This window comes from Cryptomeria japonica, chromosome 10 (assembly GCF_030272615.1).
Source record: "Cryptomeria japonica chromosome 10, Sugi_1.0, whole genome shotgun sequence".
Classification (NCBI taxonomy): domain Eukaryota; kingdom Viridiplantae; phylum Streptophyta; class Pinopsida; order Cupressales; family Cupressaceae; genus Cryptomeria; species Cryptomeria japonica.
The window spans coordinates 445,766,492-445,772,280 of record NC_081414.1 but is presented as its reverse complement, the minus strand read 5'-3'; positions in this window follow the sequence as shown (position 1 = coordinate 445,772,280).

Genomic DNA, 5,789 nt, shown 5'->3' with positions numbered 1-5,789 from the left:
GAAATTTGAGGATGAAAGGACTTAAGAAATTTGAGGATGAAAAGACTTGAGAAATTTGTGATGAAAGGATTTAAGAAATTTGAGGATGAAAGGACTTAAGAAATTTGTGATGAAAGGATTTAAGAAAATTGAGGATGAAAGGATTTAAGAAATTTGAGGATGATTGATGAAGAAGGTATGGTAGTGATGGTTTAGAAGAAATTTGATGACTAGGCTGTCTTTGGTATGAACATGAAGGATCGATTCGAATGGCAAGTTGTATGAAGGGATATGGCCACCCTGATTTGGACAATAGTTGGTGTTTCAAAGGACAAACTAGAATGTTGACGTAGAGGATAAACTCTTAGCTTCTCTCTTGGGCTTATGAAAAATGGGACGGACAGAGTTTTGACGCAATTTTGGACTTTGTGTGGGTAATGACTTGGACAATTGTTTGTGTCTTGACAAATGTTTTTGCAAAGTGTTTGGGGATAGTGATGTGTTTTTAGTCTACTCTTGGCAAGTATGTATCAAACAAAGCAAACATAGTGATCAAATGCATATTATATCAAAGACACTCATGCTCATATACAACATTCTTAAGGCTGGCAAGGACAATAGTCATTGAATCCCAATTGGTTTCCCATCTACGCTTACCCAGAGCGGGCACTTAGATGCTTGACCCCACTGGCTCCCCTCCACGGCACTCACTTCTCAGGGCAGCCAAGCATCAATTCCCATGAAAACTCCTCATGGAAAACTTTGTGTCTCTACTAAGGGCTGTAAGAATATGGGCCGCTTCAGAGGTCTGACCTCCTGCACCAATGACTAGAAGGTTTTTGGCCACTATGAATAAGGTGTTTAGTAAGTCTTCCCGTTAGGAGCTACCCTTCGAAGTTGCGCAAGCGCAATTGAGGCCTATAGCCCAATGAAGCACCAAGAACTTAGTAGTCACGCAAATGTGATTGAGATCTCTAGGATCCTACTAAGCACCCAATGTGAGAGTGAACTCTCATATAGCCCCAACCATTAACCCTTTCATAGTCAATGGCCTATTTATTATAGTGAGTTGGGAACCCCAGGTCCGGGTGTACTCACTTGGGTCGTTCCCCTCTTACCTTCTCAAAGAGCAAGTTGGGAGGGCAGGCCCGCTAGAGGTAAACACACAATCAAACAAGAAAAGGTTGGAGGGTCTGGATTTCTGATCATCTAGTAAGACAAGCGCATACTTTCCTACCTTTACGCTTTTCTTAAAGACACATAAGACAATGGTTCATTCCATTTTAATTAATATCTAGGTGCCTAATTTAAATAAATGCACAATATTTGGTTGAATCAGCTAGGCAACCTGCAAAACCACTTGATTAGTAGTTTGAAAAATGGAGTCTTCAAAAAGTGTCCTGCAAAACAACTTGATTAGTAGTTTGGAAAAATAGAGTCTTCAACAAGCGTCCTGCAAAAAACAACAAAATGACAAAAATATTAATTTTTATTTTATTTTTTGGGAATGAATAGAAAAACATGAATAAATTTTTTTTTACTAATGACAAATGTGGATTTGAAGAAAGCTTTGATGGGTAAATGGGGTTTGACTAGGTTTTTTGCCGCTTTCCAAGGGATAGGCAAGCGAAAAATGGGGATTTTGGAGGAGAGATGAAGGAATGGAAAAATTTGTCCAAGAGGGACAAAGAAGCAAAAGTTGGAGATGGATAATATGAGAAAAATTTGGAGGTGATTGGATAAAAGGGGAAGGAGTTATGACAAACCCTAAAAATAGAGAAATATGGGATTTTGGGCTTCAAAAAGTGGATTTTTGGGATAAGGCCTCCAAGGAAGGAAATGTGGAAAATGGCAATGCGGAGAATCAAGTAAAATTTGGAGGAAAATGGAGTCGAGATAAAGAAGATATGGCGAAAAAACATAATTTAAAAAAAAAAAAAAACCTTAGATTTAATAGAGCAGACAGAAACCCTAGATTTAACAGAGCAGAAACCCTAAATTTAACAGAATAAAAAAAATGTCAAACATCCGGATTTCTGATTGTCTAGATAGACAAGAGCATAATCTCCTACTTTTACACTTTCCTGCGGTCAGACAAATTATATTTAAACAGAGCAGATAACAGGAAATGAAAAAAAAATTTAAAAAATGCAGACTACAGTTAGCGCCTAAAATTTTTAGACAAATTAACAGAGCAGACAGTAGCACTGAACATATAGAAAAGTGTCAAAGATCTGGATTTCTGATTGTCTAGATAGACAAGAGCATACTCTCCTATTTTCACACTTTCCTGCGATTAGAGCCTACAGTCGCGCTAAACAGAATAGAAAAGTGAAAGGTCTAGATTTTTTATTGTCTATATAGACAAGAGCATACTCTCCTACTTTCACACAGATTATAATTAAACAGAACAGATAACAAAGCAAATAACAGATTGGATAACAGGAATTCAAATTCCCACAAAACGCTCGCACTAATTGCAGAGCTATTGTGCTGAAACTGAAACTGAAACTGAAAAGAACAGAAACAAAAATGAAACAGAAACAGAAAAGAAGTTTTTGCGCAGAAATACAGAGCCGCTATTCTGGAACCTGTAAAAAAAGATTTTTTATTTTTTTTCTGCAGTCGCTCTATTTTGGAACTTGTGTCTCACAACTCACAAAAACCTAAAAAAAAATTTTAGTTCTTAGGGACGTGGGTCCCACCGGGCATGCCAAAATGAAGAGAGGAAAACAGATTTGAAGGTCAAATGATCAAAACATAACGAAATAAACATGTAGAATGCCAAAATATCATTAAAAGACCATTTCACCTTGCTATTTTACCTTCTCCTTCGAATTGAGCTTGATGAAGTGAAGGCGCCCCTTGATTATGATCCACTTGATGTGCTCCTTTGATTGTTGGATGTGGATGGCTCTCCAATGTTGTGCACAAATGGAATGGATTTGAAAAATGATAAGGATGAGATGATCAAGTTGCCAAGATGATTTCCTGGGCTCAAAAGGGCAGCATAAACTTACTGGATTTCAAGATGATTAGAATAAAGGGATGGAGCCCTATTTTATAAGAAGAGGAGAGGAAAATGGATGGAAAGGATGAATTCGAGATGAAGGGCTAAGATTTACTTGTGAGCTCACACAAGGTCCAAGAGAGGGTGTGGAGACCAAGAAATATGCCTTAAAGGCATTTCGTATCTCCACACTCCACAAGATGTATTGGAGGAATTAAAAATTCTCCAAAAAAGGATATCATGGGGATTGGAGGAATAAAAAGGAATTAAAAATTCTTTGGGAGAGGGGATGCCTAGAGGAATGTGTGATTTCGAAAATCTTACATTCACCTAGGAAAAGAGCATTTAAAGCTAGTGGCTGGATGAAAAGGACAAAGAGTTGACTTTGTGGCTAATCATGTTGATTAACCATTAATGACTCATTAGGAGGGAGATTAGAGGAAATGTTCGGTGGGATTAATATTTGTAGGAGAATTTGACTAGGAGAGAGAATGAGTGGAGGGAATAAAAAATTAGAAGAATAATGTTAAGTGAGTTTAGGGAGTTTCTAGAAGAATTTATTAGGTTAATGATGAATTACGAAGATGATTTATAGGAATCATGTAGGTTAACTAATTAATTGAAATTAATTAGCTAAGAGGAAGATTTATGAGGATTTGATTTTTTTAGAAGAATAAAGAAAGGGATTGATTTATTAAATAAATCAATCATATGCTATAGTGACAATATTAATTATATTTAATTAATATTGAGAGGAATTTGAATTAACATAATTAATTAATTAATTATGCGAGGAATTAAAAATAATTAAAATAATTATTTTTAAGTGTCTACACCTTGCTTTTGAATTGCCTTACCCTTTGATGGATTTTCAATAGCCCATTTCCTTCAAGAATCAAACCTAATAGAAGAAGATCATACTAATGAATACTCTCAAGATGCACACACTATAAATATGTTGTCAACCAAGAATTTTAATAAGTAAAGTGATGTATCCTCTGAAGAGGAGTGAGATGGGGTTGATATGGATATACAGAGATATAGAAATAATGCCTATCATTAGCAAATATTCTTTGATGGAGAAGATTCACTAGTGACAAGTTATCAAAAGATCCCTTCTTCCTCTGTAAATAAGAATGTTAGACTAAGAAGGTTTTATGATGAGGAGATCAAGTCTCACACTGTTGTTACAATTGAACAAGCTAAGAGTAACTATAATTTGAGAAACAAAGTGGTGGGTGTGGATCAAGGAAGGCCAGGTAGTCTTTTTGTGAAATCAACTCATCTACTAGAGAAAACTTCTCAAACTACTAAGAAGGTTGATGAGCAAAACCATAAGAGAGTTCAATTTGACCTTCCAAATGATATTCAAAAGAAAGAGAAGACACCTAGAATTACCCCTACTCAAAATATTGTGAAGGCACCACTCTCTTTGCAAAAAAGGAAAATACTTCAACACCAGAGGTATTAAAATCTTCTTCACCTTCTAGTATGCTCAACATGCCAAGCTTTGATATGGCTCAATTATTGAATTAAATAAAAAATTTAGTACCTTTTTTTAAATTAATGAAAATACAAGACCATAGAAATATTGTTTTGTCCATGATTGCCAATACCTTAAGGTCATCAGGTAAAGATGATGTGGGGGATGAGGGTTGCATACCCACACAAAAGATGAATCAAATAAATGATACCCAAGATAAAAACATGAAAACCCCTAAGGTTTACTAAGGGAAAATTGTTGATAGGTCTTGTTCTCAAGTTGACCTTTTTTACATAAGAATCTTTATAAATAAAAAATTAGTGAAAAAATGCATGCTAGATTCAGGAGCTGCAATCAACATCACGCTTCTTGGAATAATGAAAGAGTTGGGACTATGGGTTGACACTACTTTTGGAAAGTGCTATTCTATGGACAATAGAGAAATACCAATTTTTGGCATTATTAAGGACCTAGAATTTAGTTTGCCACATACCCTAAGGGCGTTTACAAAATGGATGTAATTGTGATTGGCATTCCTCCTAAGTATGGTATGTTACTATCAAGACAATGGGGTGTAGCAGTGGGTCGACATATGCAACTAGATCTCTCATTTGCTACTGTCCCTATAAATGGTAAGGATGTTAAGTTTTGAAAAGAACCTAGGTCTACCGTGATTATAGAGGAGGTCCCTCTTACTGAATTCATATGTTTTTGTGATGTGGACATTGAGAATTTTAAAGTGGACCTACCATAATTATTATTTAAGAATATTGATGCTATCGATATTGAGCTACAAAATGATCAACAAATCTTATGGAGTGTGTATTTTGATGGGGCATGCTCAAAAGAGGGATTTGGTGTGAGGGTCTTGTTTATTTCCCCAAAAGGAAAAAAGTAAGTATTCCTTCTTATTGTTTTTTGAGTGCACTAACAATATTGCAGAATATGAAGCCTTTCTCTGAGGACTCGACATTGCTAAAAAGCATGGAATAAAGTTTCTAAAAGCACTTGGAGATTCAGAAATCATTATGTCTTAAGAATATCAAAAGTTGAGATGCAAAATAGATCATTAGTACCTGATAATGTATGTAGTTGGCAAGTGTTTGAAGATGATGTTGATTTACTAAACTTTATGTAATGCATAGATAGATATAAATCACAAGAAATTGATTGCAATTCACTAGTCCAAGTTGTAAATGACAAACAGACAATTTTTTGAAATGAGATCGTCTAGTTAAAAACTAACAAGACCGAGGATTAGTTGAGGAGAATTAGGTCATGGATTTGGGAGATCATTCTGGTGTTTAGATTGGTAGT